Raw genomic sequence first — 17,568 nt, 5'->3', positions numbered from 1 at the left:
GGCTCCTTGCCCAATAGATACTGAGGGAGCTCCTTGCCCACTGGTTCTGGAGGGGCTCCTAGCCCACTGGTTCTGGAGGGGCTCCTTGCCCACTGGATACTGAGGGGCTCCTTGCCCACTGGATACTGAGGGGGCTCCTTGCCCACTGGTTCTGGAGGGGACCCTTGCCCACTGGATACTGAGGGGGCTCCTTGCCCACTGGTTCTGGAGGGGACTCTTTCCCACTGGATACTGAGGGGGCTCCTTGCCCACTGCTTCTGGAGGGGTGTCCTTGGCCACTGTTACTTGAGGGGTGTCCTTTGCCACAGGTTCTGGAGGGGTGTCCTTGGTCACTGTTACTTGAGGGGTGTCCTTGGCCACTGGTTCTGGAGGGGTGTCCTTGGCCACTGTTTCTGGAGGGGTGTCCTTGGTCACTGTTTCTTGAGGGGTGTCCATGGCCATTGGTTCTGGAGGGGTGACAATGGCCACTGTTACTTGAGGGGTGTCCTTGGCCACAGGTTCTGGAGGGGTGTCCTTGGCCACTGTTACTTGAGGGGTGTCCTTAGCCACTGGTTTTGGAGGGGTGTCCTTGGCCACTGTTACTGGAGGGGTGTCCTTGGCCACTGGTTCTGGAGGGGTGTCCTTGGGCTTTGTTTTTGTAGGGGGCCCCTTGGGCTTACTTGGAGGGGTCTCCATGGCCCTAGATTCTGGAGGTGACTTCATGCTTTTGGTTGTTTGTTTGGAAGTGGGCAGCACTTTAGCTCTCTGTTTTGGGGGTGGAGGAGTGTCCTTGGGGCGGAGGGTCAGCTTTGCACTCATGTGCCCCTTAGTGGCTGCTGGAGACTTTTAAGGGGGTGGTACAGTGTCAGACTGTGTGCTTGAGGTACTGTCCTGGTGGGGTGGGACCTTCCTCTTACAGGCAGGACGTGGGGTGGAGAGGGAAGAGGTCAAGGCGGGTAAGGAAACGCTCCTTAGTGCCAATTGGGCGGGATGTGGGAGGAGGGATGGCAGTGGAGGTAGAGGGAGTGGTTGTAGGAGGAGGCGGTGTGCTGGACGTGGGTGCAGGTGCATGGACAGTGTGCATGTGTGAGGTGGATGGCTGTTGCGGGTCTAGGAAGTGGGACTGGGAAGTGGTAGTTGGAGGGGGGACGGAAGAAACAGGGACACTGGCTGCCATCAGAGAAGAGGCTGGAGCCTGAAACGATCTCTGTAGGGCCGCAAAGCTACTGTGAATGCCTTCCAGGAAGGCATTGCATTGCTGCATCTGGGATGCAAGCCCCTGGATGGCATTCACTAAGGTTGACTGCCTTACAGAGATGGATCTCAGGAGGTGATAGCCTCCTTGCTGAGGGCAGCAGGGCTGACTGGGGCAGGGCCTGAGGTGCCTGGGGCAAAGGAGATGCCCACCCTCCTGGGTGAGCGGGCACGGGCAACTCAGTGGGGGGCTACTGGGAGGTGGCGGTAGAACCTGTAGCTGGGGTGGTTCCAGAGGGGTCCACCACCACCAGGGAGCTCCCATCGGAGGAGGAATCAGAGTCAGTGGTATCACCTCCTGTCCCCACCATGGTGCACCCCTCGCTCCCCTTCCCACTGGTCTCCTCGGCGTTGGTGGATTCTGCCTCCTAGGTCCAGTGGGCTGCAGATCCCTCACGCGCCAGTGCCCCTGATCCTTCACCAGATGATGCTAATGCACACATGGACAGGATGACAAAAGGACAGAGAGGGGGGAGAAAGAAAGGGAGCACAAGGTCAATCACAGCACCAAAAGCACAGATGGCATACACATCACTGTCACACACTGAGACTGAGAATGGGCAGTATGGACCACACTGGCATTCCGTTGGCTAAGTACCACAGCAGGTAGGAGCCAAACACTGCCAGCTACACACCCACTGGGACCAACCTAGCCCTGTCTGCCATGGAAAGCCACCTACCTAGCTATCAAAAACATACATTTTACCCTATTCACCTAAACTGAACCACACAGCAATGTCTAAGCCGGCATTTTGGGGCATCCACTGACTATTACCTTGCACCAAATCCCATGCCAGGCAACAGATATGGTTGTCAAACACACTGTACTCACCCCCTTGTGGCTGCTGTAATGCCCTCAAGCGCCCATCCAACTCAGGATTGGCCACGGCCAGCATGCGGGCCATCAGGGGGGTCAGGTTCCGACGGGTACCCCTCCCTTATTGGGAGGCCATCCCCAGCTGGGCATTGGGGTCTTCTGGGCCCAACATCTCAGGTCCTCCCACTGTTTCCTGCAGTGGGTGCTCCGTCTGTCATAGACCCGCAGGGTCCGCACTTCCTTGGCGATGGCACACCATAACCCCTTCTTCTGATGGGCGCTGACCTGCAGAGGAAACACAAACAGTGGGACACAATGAACAAGACAATCCAGCCTGTCACACATTTGGCCTACAAACTGCATTAGCCCCTCATCAGGCACACACATGATCCATACCCCTGCATTAACACTGCCACCAGCCATACCTCCCCAATGACACACTGCTGGGACACTCATACATCTCTATGCAGCCATGTCGCATGCATTCATACCCATGATGTACTCACCAGTTGATCTGGAGGCCATTACAACTGCCCATACAGGGGTAGGACCCAATCCACAAGCCTCTGCAACTCCTGCAACATGAAGGCTGGGGCCCTTTCCCCTTTTGCACGTGCCATGGCAGGTTCCAGACATAGGTCACAGCAGCACACGCAGTGTAGATGTGGTCCTGTGGAATGTCAGGGATCAAGTGAAGTGGTAGAAATAAAATGGCGGTCACGCCCAGGGCAGTGAACACCATCACCGCCTGTGTTGATCATCACTGGTTCCCATACTTCATAAAGGGGCATGGTAGCCAATGAGGAATTATACGGAGGTGCAGACCGCCTCCCACCATGATGCGAACGTCTATGGAGTGAGGCCACTTCCACCTGTCCCTGCATACAGGATAGGCGGTTGCCAATTTCTAATGCTAGTACACATGTACAGATTAAAAGGTGTGTCATTGTAGTTGAATATACTCACCTATACAATTCCAGTGTCCACCATACAAGCATGTGCTGTGTACACTGCTGTAATGTGTTCATGGTTCCTGCTGTCACTCCCTTCTTACTTTTGCGTCCCTTAGGTACCAACCACTGTGGAGGAATAGAAGGAGGAGGAGGCAACCACCCGTGTACAGACCCCTTGTGGACTTGGCTACACTGGAGGACAGGCACATCATACTCACCTATTGTCTGGACAGGGCCACAATCACAGAGCTGTGTGCACAATTGGAGCCTGATCTGCTACCTGCTATCCGTTGCACCACAGTAATACCCCCTCTTGTGCAGGTACTCTCAGTGCTCCATTTCCTGGCAACTGTTTTTTTTCCAGGTGACAGTGGGCTTATCTGTAGGAACGTCACAGCCAATGTTCTCTAGTGTGCTTAGAAGGGTTTTGTCTGCCATGCTCAAACACATGTGCAGCTACATTGCATTCACCCAGGTAGATGTGTTACCCACTGTGACGGCTGGATTCTATGCGATGGGACATATACCACATGTAATTGGGACCATTGACGGGACCCATATTGTCTTAGTCCCCCCCAGGGCCAATGAACAGGTGTACAGAAATTGGAAGAGTTTTCACTCACTCAATGTCGAGATGGTGTGCCTTGCTGACCAGTGCATCTCCCACGTCACTGCCAAGTATTCAGGGTCGGTGCATGATGCCTTTGTTCTGAGGAATAGCAGTGCCCACAGCTGATGGCACAACTATAGAGGTACAGAGTGTGGCTTAAAGGTGAGCCTGAGTCCTCACCCAATATATGTCAGTGTATGCCTTCAGGAGTCATAACCCCATGCCATTGTGCAGGACTAATGTGTGTCCCTCACTTCTGGCTACCCAGACCTCTCCTGGCTCCGGACCCCTGTTAGGAATCCGAGAACAGGGGCCGAGAATAGGTACAATGATGCTCATGGGCATACCAGGAGGATTGTTGAAAGGACCTTTGGGTTCCTGAAGGATAGGTTCAGGTGCCTCCATCTGACAGGTGGATCCCTATGCTCCACCCCTGAAAAGGTCTGCAGGATTGTTGTTGGGTGCTGCATGTTGCATAATTTAGCCCTCAGATGGCATGTGCCCTATCTGCAGGAGGGGGGGTGACAATGCAGCTGTGGCGGCAGTGGACACTGAGGACAGTAAGGAAGAGGAAGAAGAGGAGGATGTGGACAACAGGATACATATGATCCAGCGGTTCTTCCAATGACACTCAGGTAAGACTGCTGAACTAAACATTTCTCCATTTCAGTGTTGTGCTGTGTGGCTGTAGCATAATGCTAGTCATTACCTTTGCATCCCCCCTGACTGTCACCTATGTCTTCCCTTATTGCAGATGTTGCTGTGGTTACAACAATGTACTGCTGTGAGGTGTACAGCCTGCTGAGAGACATTTGTCGGATGGATCAACCTATAACTAGACATTTACACAGGTTGATGCAGTTCGTAACAGTTCTATACATTGTACATTACCTTCAGATAAAGCACTATTACGCAAGTTGTGTCCAAGGGTGTTTATTAAGAATTGGTATGCAATGCAAAGTACAATAGAGTGGGGCGATGGTTAAGAATAGTCCAGTGTAGTGGGCCAGTCTGTGTGTGGCACAGGTCCAGTGTCCAAGGGGCAATAGGAAGGGGAGCAATGGCAGTTCAAAGTGGACAAGGTGACACAGTGGAACACAAGGGGGCCATTCAGGAGGGGCTTGTTTCCTGGTGGTGGTCTTGGCAACTGTCTCTGGTGTCTGCCTGGGTCGCAGGGACCGTTTGCAGGGTGGTTCACCTTCTGCAGGGGAAGGGGTGCTGGTGGCCTGTGGGTCCTGTGGCAGGGCCTCCTGTCCACTAGTTGCAGCAGATGTGGAGGGCTGTTCAGTACCCTGGCTAGTGGAAGAGCTCCCCTGGTGTGCTGTATAGTCCCTCATGATGTTGCCACATCACCCAGCACCCTGCAATGTAGACCATGGTGGTGTTCAGGGCCTGAAATTCTTGCTTGATCTCCTGGTGGTGTTCGCCCTACAGCCGCTGGTTCTCCTGCATGATGTTTATCACCTGACCCATCTTGTCCTTGGATTGTTTGTAAGCCCCCAGGACATCAGTAAATACCTCCTGGGCAGTTGGTTCCCTGGGCCTGTCCTCCCCCTGGTGCACAGCTGTCCTCTGACCGTCCTTGGCCCCCTGTCCCTGTGTCCCCTGAACGGTGTGCCCACTGCCATTGACCCCAGGACCCTCATTGCCTTGCCTGTGAGGTGTGGACTGGGGTCCCTGTACAGGTGGGCACACAACTGATTGATGTGTCCTGGGGACAGAGGTCTGGGGACATTGGGTGGCTGCTGTGGTGTTTGATTCTGAGAGGGGAGGCTCTGTAGTGGACCGGGTGTGGGTTGGGGTGGCCGTCTGACCAGTGATCCCTGATGGGCCAGGGAGTTCACCCAGATCCAGAGCTTCAGAGTTGCTGTCATCACTGGGGGCATCTTCTGGTGAGGAACTGGGTAGCCGTGGCACCTTCTCGCCGCTGAGATTGGTTGGGGTACCTGCTTGGATGTAAGTGGTGTATTATGCTACTTGTGTATCACATATTCTGCATTACTAGTTTTCCCTAAATTATTGATGTTGCCCTGCCACCTTTGTTTGTGTATGGTGATGTATTGTGGGATTGTTAGTTCTCCATGCTATGCTTGCATTGGTGATGGGTGTACATGCAAGGCTGGAAGGGATGTGCATGCAGTGGATATGGCATGCAGAGCTTGCCATTTAGGTTTGTTAATTGTGTTGGTGCACTGTGTGGGATGGAGTGGAGTGATGGGTGTCAAGGTGAGGTGTGGTGGTGGCATGCAGGTATGAGGGGGGATAGGTAGCAAATTTTGACTCAGCAGTGTCCAGTCCTCCGGCTACTCCAGTGACTCCCTCAGGATGCAGGATTTTCAAGACTTGCTCCTCCCATGCTATCAGCTGTGGGGGAGGAGGTGGGTGTCCACCGCCAGTCCTCTAGATGGAGAGCTGGTGCCTTGCTGTAATGCAACGCCCCTTGCCCTGTGGGTAGTTCCACCTCTTCCTTATGTCACCCCTTGTGCATGGATGTAGTCCCACAGCGTTCACCCTATCCACAATCCTCCGCCATAGCTCCATCTTCCTGGCAGTGGATATCTGCTGGACCTGTGCTCCAAACAGCTGTGGCTCTACCTTGACTATTTTCTCAATCATGACCCACAACTCCTCATCATTGAAATGGGGCTGCCTTTGTGAGGACATAGGTGTTGTGTGGTGTGTGTATGTTGTGCAAAGGATGATGTGGTGGGGAGTTTGTTGTGTGGTGCATGTTGGATGATTAGGTAGTTGTGATATGTGTGTGCAGTTCTCTTTTGTGTTCGCACTGCTAAATATATCCATCTTGTCATGTTAGCAAAGGATTGTTGGTGATGTGGGTGTGTGTTTTATAGAGCTGTTGGTGGGTATGTGGGGTGTATTTGTGTTCGGTGTGGGTTTTTTGTTCTGGCCAGTGTTGTCTTGTTTGGTATTTGGGTGGCCTTTTCGGCCGCAGTGATGTTCACCACCAATGGTTTACTGCCATTGAATGTCTGTTGTGGTGATTCGTGGGTCATTATTTGGAGGGCGTAGTCGTGGTGGCGTGACGGTATAGGTGGTAGTTCCGACAGTTTATCACATTCAGTGGATCTGGCAGATTTGTGGTTGTGGCAGTTTTCTGTTGGTTTTGCGTGTAAGGGTCATATTCTGGCGGATGGATGTTCACCTCCGCAGCGGTATATTGGCAGCGGTGAGCACGACGGTAATCGGAATTTACTACTAATGTCATAATGAGGGCCTATGTTTCTAAATTGGTTTGGGATCTTTCTTGTGTTCACTCTATTAGTGTTTGTGTGCTGCATAAATACTTAACATTTCACATTTAGGTTAAGTTGACTGTTTTGTGCAAAGCTACCAGAGGGTTCAGCACCGGTTAAATTAGTGACTTTTCTGCTTCACACCGACAAGGATTGTGGTTTTGCCTGTGTGGGGTTTCCACCCCCCTCGACCAATAACCTGATTTCCTAAGCAATCACAATAAATAAAAAATAAAGTATTTCCCTCAGCTCACTCCCTCTGACCACAGAGTCCATTGCTGATTACCTTTGGTCGTGTGCAGAGACCATGAAAGAAGTTCATTCAGGGCCATTCCCCGCTCCTACTCCATGTACCAACACAACCTATGGCACAGGATCTGTGGCTTTGCAAAGCAGACTTTTGTCAAATCATGCACCACAGAGCCTTCAAAGCTTTCAGTTGTGCACAGCGGCCTTGATGCAATCCCTGGTTTTACAAATGCTCTTTGCACAGCGCATATACCCCTACTACACATATCCTATGGCTCCGGCAATAGGCTGCAGTGGTACCCTGCACAATTTCTGTTTGCTCACAAAACCTGCAGTGGCACAACCTTGTATCACGTTTGCCAGCCTTGCCAGTGTTGAACACAGGTCTTGGTTTTCAAGCACACCCGGCTCCAATTACAACTACCCCCATAGTCTGCTACACACATTCGCTATCCACAGCGGGCTCTGTTCACACTGTGTGGCCTGAAGTCATAAGGCCACACAGCGTGCAATATGTCACCTTCAGTTATGTGCAGCAGTTTTCGATATAGGATGCAGACTTTGGACTGCATCTAAGCCCTTATGTAGCCCACATACCCCCAAAGTCTTCTATGCTTGCCCAGGCTGTAAGTGCATGGCGTGGCCTGCCACACACCACACACTGCACATACTCCCAGTGACTGCAAAACTCAATTAACATGACCTTTGGTTTTTCACACCATTGCTATATGTAGGTATTGCCATCGGCCATGTCCTACATGAACTCCATGTACCCTCCAATCTTACTCTTCGTGGCCCTGCATACACCCTATTTCCCTTAGCCATAAAACAATCTGTCCACATCCTTCAATGATAATCAGTTGCCTTGGATGTAGGGTATGGGCTTTGTTTACTACATCTGGTCTTCAGGCACGCTTAGAAGCCTCTGGATGCACATCCTGCAATCAATCATTTCTGAACATCAAGACTAACCCCAGGCCCTTCAATCATCTTTTGAGATTTTGCTGAACCCACCTCTTGTTTTCTGGTTTTTGAATTACTCTTAACTGTGTTCAAGAAATGGTTTGGATGACTCAAATTTAGCTTCCAAGTTTATACAATATTCTACTATTTTGTTTCTTGACTACAACAAAGCTGTTGATTGGAATTACACCAAACTTGACATAAAGCCTGAAATGTACTGGTCCTTTTCATGGTTTCATGTGAAGTCTTTCGGAGGTTTTCAGATGTGTTTGTTTCTAAAAAGATATTGGTTGGCTTCAAATATTTAATCCTGAGGATATTTTGACAGACAGATTGAAAGCAACTCAAAAACTATTTGGTTCAGAAGCAGTTTTGAATGGGAAAAAAATCTTAATGTTGGCAACAAGGCTATATCAACATCGACATGTTCTAATGCACAGAAATCAGAATGGATTTATCCCCCCACAGAATACCTCACTCAATTTGAGACGATTATACCAGGTACTGGATTAGACAGATAAAGATAGATGCCCTAGGTCACTGGGGACCACCTTTGTCCTGGAGAAGGGATTTGATGCAGTGAGTTCTTGCTTCCTAAAATCCACTATGGCTTTTATGGGACTCATAACTCAATGACCCTGATTGGTTATGGGACTCAGAACTCAATGACCCTGATTGGTTGAGGTTTTTTACTCAAACTCAGTGGCTTGGGTCAAAATGGGTACACACATTTTGCTCCAATACCTTATCTTCCATGGTACAAGGCTGCCCTCTTTCTCCTCTCCTTTTCGCGACAGCAATCAAGCAATTAGCAGGGGTGTCTAAGCGAAGGGCAGTCATATGGGAACACCACTATCAGACAATACTTATAATATTGCTGTACACAGATGACCTGTTGTTCTGTGTTAGGGACTTGGCTGGGACACAGTCACTCCTGGAAGATTTCTGCATAGTTTCTGGGCTGAAAACAAACAACTCCAAAATGACTGTGGTCCCAGTCAAGAAAGAGAGACGCTTGACCTTCAAGAGTTGTGGATGACATGAAACTCCTCCACTTTCAGTTATGATGTGAATATGCCAGTGTGAATTCAGACTAAGCGGTTCAGGCAACCCTGTGAAGGGAATCCTGTATATGATCAGGGGCTCTATGCACTGGTCCTGAAACTGGATGGCGATTTGGGGAGACAGGTGGTGGCCTTGGACACACTTAGAAACATGATTACTACTGAGGTTTGGGTTTCCCCAAATATGATCTATGCTACGTGCAGCACATATTCAGTGGATAACGCATTGGCTGGATGGTCTGCAAGTGGAGGAGATGGGAACAGTTGGGGGCAAGGCAAATCAGGGGGCTCAGAATGCCCTCCTATTACGTAAGCTAACAAAACACCTGAAAATGCCTATACTACTCTCAGTGGGTCTAAGGTGTTGAAGGAAATACGTCAAATTGACTGTGCAGTGCTTGCTATATGCCCCAGCATTGCCTTTGGGTGGTTTGCCATGCTGGGATCAGAATTTCTTTTTCATGCCACACCAATGGCACAATGGACTGAGGTGGGCCTAGTAAGGGTTGGTGATTGCTTCGCAGGGGGTACCACGGTGCGGCTGGAAAAGTGAATGGCAGAACAGGGCCAAACACTGGGGCAATTCCTAAACTATGGGGCTCTGACCCAAATGTTCTCAAATTTATGGCAAAAGGGGCCCCCACACCACAGGGTGCTAAAGTAGTTTATGTAAATGAGAGAGAGGGACCACCTGATTACTTGGTTCAACAAGGCACTAAATGTAATGATGCAGAAGGATTTGACTAAGGCTGAAGGACAGTGGAAGGTGGACCTGGGTCATGAGATTGCAGACATAGAATGGGACAGGATACTGACCTATACTCAAAAAGCATCATGGAAAACTAAAGTTTACACAGTTTAATATTACACACAAACATACCTTTCCCCTGGGAAAATAGCTGACATGTTCTCAGGGTGGGGGGCCCTGAGGCCATGCCCATGATGAGTGCCACTACGGTGACTTTCTTTCACATGGCCTGGGACTGCTCAGTAGTAATCACTTACTGGGATTAAATAGCTCTACACCTTGGGGACACCCTGGGAAGGCAGATGGACGTAACACCTTTTGGGGGGACTTCCCTGACCTGCACACAAGACAGCCAGTAATAGTCCTAATAAAGATTATCATTCTGCCAAGACTTCTGTATTTCTTTGCGAATTTGCTGGTCTAGATTCAGATTAAGTGGTTCAGGGGCCTCCATTGCAGTGTTACGGGAACTGGTTTGGGATTTGGGGAGTCACGGGGTATGACCCTGGACACACTTACAAACCTGACTAAGGAGGGAGGTTTAGGTGTACCAAGACTATGATTTATACTCCCAGGCAGCACATTGGCTCTGATTGCTCCCCTGCTATGTAAGACAATGAAACACTGGAAGATGCCCATACTACTATCAGTGGCTCTAAGGTGCTCGAGGAAATGCATCAAATTGACTGGCAGTGCTCGCTGTATGCCCCTGCATTGCCTTGCATTGGTTTGCTACAGGGGATTGGGATTCCTTTTTCACAGCACATTAACTGGCACAAGGAACTGAGGCAGGCTTACTACCGGTTGATGATTGCTTCGTAAGGTGTGCCATTAAGCTACAGAAACAATTAATGGCAGACCGTGGCCTAGCACCAGAGCAATTACTGAACTACTGCGCTCCACTAGTGTACTCAAGACAGTGTATAAATTTGTACTGTCAATTACACCAGCTCTTGGTCTTCCCATCCCCAACTCCTGAGGTGATAAGCCTAGCAGAGGTGGGCTATATTATATGTTGGAGACCTTGAACTTAGTACATCCTCTAGGAATCCTTCTTCTTTATCCTCATCTGACCCCTTCTCTCTCTCTCTCTCTTTGCTGATCTTTACCCTGACTCTCTTTCGCTTCTGTCCTCTCCTTCTCATTTTGCCTCACGATGGCAGGGTAAACACCTACAATGTACACAAAGAGTACGAAGTACAGAGAAGAAGGGACAGTAATTATCTTTTCTCCAACCCAGACCCTAGGCCTAGGAACTGAATCAAGTTTTTCTGGAGGAGGAAGCCTCACCCACAGTGTGCGGTATGCTTCATCATCGGATACCTCTCCTACCCTGGTAAGATGATACCACCAGGTCGAACTCAACTTCAACTTATGAGGGAGATCTTGATACATATAATACCTGGATAAATCAGGGCTCCAAATAACAAAAATAACATAGGGCAAACCTGAATGAGTTTCCTATATTAATAGGTACCCTAGGTATGGTTAAAACCTATAACCTGAGTGATCTAGGTACAATGACCTTTACTTCCATTAACTTGCCAACATGTCTCTGCCCGCTCATATGCCTAAATTAGGGTCAGGGCAGTTTATCAGGGCTAAGCGTAGATCACTACTAGATAATACTGAGCACATTCATACAGGATCGGCTCGTCGAAGGAAGCCCTGTAGGTTGTTTACTACTGGTTCTCCTTGATGAATGTGTGACTAGAGGAGTCTCCACCCTTGAGCAATATCAATAAGTTAATAACTGCTTTGGTAGGGCTGGTGCATTCCATGGGTGAAGGTAGGAAAGCCCTCTCTCACCTGTATGGATGTGGTTAGTATTATCTAGTAGGATAAAAAAGGTCCCCGGGCAAAAAAAAAAGGTTCACATAGATTTCTTTTGATCGTTTGTTTCCGTGTAACAAGTGATGGCTGGTATGCACACACATCTATATGTCCTGCCATACATTCACAATAGATAGCTGCTTCCTGCTGCATTACAGTTTGGGAGAGAACCAGGAGGAGAACATAGAGGCCCATGAACGAGCTCAGGCTCTGACTTCCATTTTAGAAACCTCTGAAAACAAAAGTCTTGAGGGTGAGAGTTAACAAAGTGCTTAGGAGAAAACTGCGGCTAGGTAGCAGTCTCATGGCGCGCTGGTGTGGTTGTGAAGACAAATGGTCATTGAAATACTATTTCAGTGGATCCATGGCACTTATTTGTACATTTTGTTGCAATTTTTTTTTTTTTCAAGATTCTTCATTACCATCTAGTGGTTCAGTGGCGAATTGCTATTCATTGCCATCTAGTGTTTCAGTGGCGAATTGCTACTCATCGCCATCTAATGTTTCAGTGGAGATTAAAACAATGTCGAGCTTTCAGTCAAAAATGTTAAATTCTATTAAGGACACGGAGGTGAGGATTATGCTTCTCTTTCTATGCTTTATGACAAACAGCAGCCAATAGGAGAAGAAGTTATTAAAACAAAAACATATCCCAGCATTCAAGGATATAACGTCATAACCATAGAGAGTACAGTATATAAACATCCAAGCCAAATTAACTTCCTCTTTCTTTGCAAACATCTCAGTCAATAAAAGTCAATAAAAGTCTATCATAGAGCGAACCCGAAGAGGGACTCAAATCCAAACATCCAAGGAAAAATAGCAATCCCAAGAAGGAAGGAACATCCAAGGATCCATCGAATGCTAGATAACATAATTTCTGGTCGAACCCTAGGAAAAAGGGAAATAAGAAAGCAATCATAAAATATGGGCAGAAAAAAAAACTGGTATCAGTAAACATGCTTAAAATGCCATATCAACTGGGTGGGTAATACAATGAGACAGGAACATTAAATCAAGATCCTTAACTCATAAGATGATGTCTTATTGTTAAACTTAGGGAGGGATAATCCTTGCCTCCGTGTCCTTATTAGAAGTGAAAATTCTTGACGCAAAAGCTCAAAAACTTTTCATTCTATGTCAGGACCGGAGGCTCAGATTATGCTAGTTCAAAGCTGATTCACCACGACCGATGCAATGTCTAAAATAGGTTTATAATAGAAGGTCCTAAATGTAGATTCCAGGGACCAGTCCGCTGCTTTCATAATATCCTCTAATCTTATTCCCAAGTTAAAAGATTTTGAGGCCATAGCTTCGCGAACTGAGTGTGCCCCGAAAATGGAAACATCAATTCCTGCTTCAGAAAGAAGCCATCTAATCCATCTGGCCAAAGTAGCCGATGAGACTGGATTGAAAGGTTTCTGAAGAGCAATTAATAATTGACCCCTAAGATCTCTCCTGAATTCATCCGTAGCAGCCTCATAAGCTTTTAAACATTGAACAACACACAGGGGGTCATTCCGACCCTGGCGATCGGTGTTAAAGCGGCGGCCAACCCGCCAACAGGCAGGCGGTCCAAAAAATGGAATTCTGACCCTGGCGGGAACCACCAACACAGCCCGCCACTTTAACACTCCGACCGCCACGGCGGGGCAAACAAACAGCGCAGCGGTCACCGCCAACAGACAGGCGGCAGACAATGTACCGCCCACCCTATCACGACCCACCAATCCGCCACCTTTTCCGGGGCGGGAGCCCCGCCGATAAAAACACGGCGGAAACAGATCACAAACGGGAAAACGCTCACCTCTATACACTCCACGAGGAATCTGGACAGCATGGAACCCAAATTAAACATCCTACCAGCGATTGTCTACCTGCTCCTCTACCAGGAGCACGATCGCCGCCGCAGGAGACAACGGTGAGTACTGCACCTACGACACAGGGGAGGGGGGAGGAGAAAAGATTACGGGCACACACATACGCGACCCCCCCCCCCCAATCCCCACACACCAATGCAGAGCAACAAGTCAGATCGACACCCCCCAAACCCCCCGGAATAATTCAAAGACAAAATAAAATGATCATTAAAATAGAAGTATATTAAAGCATATGTGAACTTAAGTGAAATATTAGATTATAAAAAAAAAAAAATCACAACATGAAGAATATTAACATAGTCCAAAAGTCCGGCACATATTGGCTACATGCCGTTGTCCGTGGGCCAATGTGCATAAACACATGGGCAAAGCCCACACACGAAACCCAATTCCATTGGAGAGAACACTGCTGGGGCATCAGATAATAAAACCACAGGCACCTCAGGGGGAAGGGAAGGGGGGGCACCTCAGCCACATGAGTCCACGACGCCAGATCCACGAGGGGCCTCCATGCCCACTGTCCCATCCTGGGGAGTGCAAAGCCACAGTCTCACAAGTCTCTACAGTGGGTGGATTGCCCACTGTACCATCCTGGGGAGTGCAAAGCCACAGTCTCACAAGTCTTTTCAGTGGGTGGATTGCCCACTGTACCATCCTGGGGAGTGCAAAGCCACAGTCCATCTGGTGGATTACAGACTCCACTGGGCCAGCGGTGCCTGAGATGAAGGCCCCAGCGGAGCGGTGCTTGAGATGAAGGCCCCAGCGGAGCGGTGCTTGAGATGAAGGCCCCAGCGGAGCGGTGCTTGACAGGAAGGGCCCAGCGGAGCGGTGCTTGAGAGGAAGGGCCCAGCAGAGCGGTGCTTGACAGGAAGGGCCCAGTGGAGCGGTGCTTGAGAGGAAGGCCCCAGCGGAGCGGTGCTTGACCGGAAGGGCCCAGCGGAGCGGTGCTTGACAGGAAGGGCCCAGCGGAGCGGTGCTTGAGAGGAAGGGCCCAGTGGAGCAGTGCTTGACAGGAAGGGCCCAGCGGAGCGGTGCTTGAGAGGAAGGCCCCAGCAGAGCGGTGCTTGACCGGAAGGGCCCAGCGGAGCGGTGCAGAGACGGTGGGGCCCAGCGGAGCGGTGCTTGAGAGGAAGGGCCCAGCGGAGCGGTGCTTGAGAGGAAGGGCCCAGCGGAGCGGTGCAGAGACGGCGGGGCCCAGCGGAGCGGTGCTTGAGAGGAAGGCCCCAGCGGAGCGGTGCTTGAGAGGAAGGGCCCAGCGGAGCGGTGCAGAGACGGCGGGGCCCAGCGGAGCGGTGCTTGAGAGGAAGGGCCCAGCGGAGCGGTGCAGAGACGGCGGGGCCCAGCGGAGCGGTACTTGACCGGAAGGGCCCAGCGGAGCGGTGCTTGAGAGGAAGGCCCCAGCGGAGCGGTGCTTGACCGGAAGGGCCCAGCGGAGCGGTGCTTGAGAGGAAGGGCCCAGCGGAGCGGTGCTTGAGAGGAAGGGCCCAGCAGAGCGGTGCTTGACAGGAAGGGCCCAGCGGAGCGGTGCTTGAGAGGAAGGCCCCAGCGGAGCGGTGCTTGACCGGAAGGGCCCAGCGGAGCGGTGCAGAGACGGCGGGGCCCAGCGGAGCGGTGCAGAGACGGCAGGGCCCAGCGGAGCGGTGCTTGAGAGGAAGGCCCCAGCGGAGCGGTGCTTGAGAGGAAGGGCCCAGCGGAGCGGTGCAGAGACGGCGGGGCCCAGCGGAGCGGTGCTTGAGAGGAAGGGCCCAGCGGAGCAGTGCAGAGAAGGCGGGGTCCAGCGGAGCGGTGCTTGAGAGGAAGGGCCCAGCGGAGCGGTGCAGAGACGGTGGGGCCCAGCGGAGCGGTGCTTGACCGGAAGGGCCCAGCGGAGCGGTGCTTGACCGGAAGGGCCCAGCGGGGCGGTGCCTCTCACGGCGGGGCCCTGTTCAGCGGTTCTTCTCACGGCGGGGCCCTGTTCAGCGGTCCTTCTCACAGTGGGGCCCAGCGGAGCGGTGCCTCTCACGGCGGGGCCCTGTTCAGCGGTTCTTCTCACGGCGGGGCCCTGTTCAGCGGTCCTTCTCACGGCGGGGCCCTGTTCAGCGGTTCTTCTCACGGCGGGGCCCTGTTCAGCGGTCCTTCTCACTGTGGGGCCCTGTTCAGCGGTCCTTCTCACGGCGGGGCCCTGTTCAGCGGTCCTTCTCACAGCGGGGCCCAGCGGAGCGGTGCCTCTCACGGCGGGGCCCTGTTCAGCGGTTCTTCTCACGGCGGGGCCCTGTTCAGCGGTTCTTCTCACAGCGGGCCCTGTTCAGCGGTGCTTGTCTTGTGTTCCTAGGGAACCAGACCTGGGCAATCATTCCCGCTCAGTCGCCATCCGACCTATCGCTTGCGGGGCCCTCCTGTGTTGGACTCCTGGGCCCGTGGGTGTCCTCCGTCACACCCCAAATGGGGCTGGTGGGGCCCTCCTGGGAAGCTCGCCTGCTGCCGGACTTCTTCGCCCTGCTGCCCTTGCCCTTCTTGGATGAATCTCTGGGGCCCTTGCCTCCCTTGGAAGTTTCTCTGGGGCCCTTGCCCTCCTTGGACGAATCTCTGGGGCCCTTGCCTCCCTTGGAAGTTTCTCTGGGGCCCTTGCCCTCCTTGGACGGATCTCTGGGGCCCTTGCCTCCCTTGGAAGTTTCTCTGGGGCCCTTGCCCTCCTTGGACGAATCTCTGGGGCCCTTGCCCTCCTTGGAAGAATCTCTGGGTCCCTTGCTTCCCTTGGTGGATGGGCCAGGTGACGGTGCAAGGCTGGTGTCCTTGGGGGCAGCCGTCTCAGGCCTGTGGCGCCGGCCCTTGACTTTTTTGCTTCTTTTCCCAGGGGGTGGGCTGGCTGTCCCCTTGCTGCTGGCCGATGTTCCTGCCCTAGGAGGTGGTGGACTCCAATAGCCCTGAACGATGGTCCTAGTAGGTGCAGGGCTTGTGGTGGCTGAGGTGCTGGTTGGACTCTTACGAGATGGAGGGGGTGGGTCAGTTGTTGGAAAGAGTTCAAGGTTGGAAAGGAAAATCAATTTCGAAAGACAGGGACGGGTAGTTGTAGTGGGTATGGGAGTGGAGGAAGAGGATGTGGTTGTAGGAGAGTCAAGTGTGCTGTCTTTGGGTGCAGGTGCTTGTGACAGAGGCTGTCGTGAGGTGGATGGCTGTTGGGTGGGTGGCTGCCTGCGTTTGTGTGGTTTGGAAGAAGGGGTGACAGACACACTGGGAGAGGACACAGGGGACGTGTAAATGGTAGTGGGGGTGGTGACTGCACGTGTGCGAACTGTTCTGGTGGGTGTGGTGGTGATGGACGTACTGGCTGATGGTGGTGTGCATGCAGGTGTGAGTGGAGACGTCACAGGGAGGGAGGAGGGAGACGAGGAGGAGGGGGACACAGTGGAGGCAGTGGGTGTTGCTGTGTCTGCATGTGGATGTTGCTTGGGTGAATGCTTGTGTGATCTGTGGTGCTTATGTCTGGATGAGCTGCCCTTGGGTGTTGATGTGTGTACAGGCTGGTCTGTAGGTGTGTCTGGATTAGGCAGAGGAACAGGGGAGTGGGACTGGGTTGGGGAAGTTGGAGGGGGGAGGCTAGACACAGGGACAATTGCTGCCGTCAGTGCTGAGGCCAGAGCGTTGAACGATCGCTGATGGGCAGCCTGACCCGAATGAATGCCCTCCAGGTATGCATTGCTCCGATGCACCTCCCTTTCCACCCCCTGGATGGCATTCAAAAGGGTAGACTGCCCAACAATGAGCGTCCGGAGGAGGTCAATGACCTCCTCACTGAGGGCAGCAGGGGTAACTGGGGCAGGACCTGAGGTGCCAGGGGCGAAGGAGATGGCCGGCTTCCTGGCCGAGCGGGCACGGGGCGAAAGCTGAGGGGCTGCTGGGAGGGCGGAGCTGGTGCGCTGGGTGGCGGCTGTACCTGTTGTAGCGGTGGGCACGGATGTTGCCGCCACCACAAGGGAGCTCCCTT

Source organism: Pleurodeles waltl, chromosome 5 (assembly GCF_031143425.1).
Source record: "Pleurodeles waltl isolate 20211129_DDA chromosome 5, aPleWal1.hap1.20221129, whole genome shotgun sequence".
NCBI lineage: Eukaryota > Metazoa > Chordata > Amphibia > Caudata > Salamandridae > Pleurodeles > Pleurodeles waltl.
Note: the sequence above shows the minus strand (reverse complement) of the source record.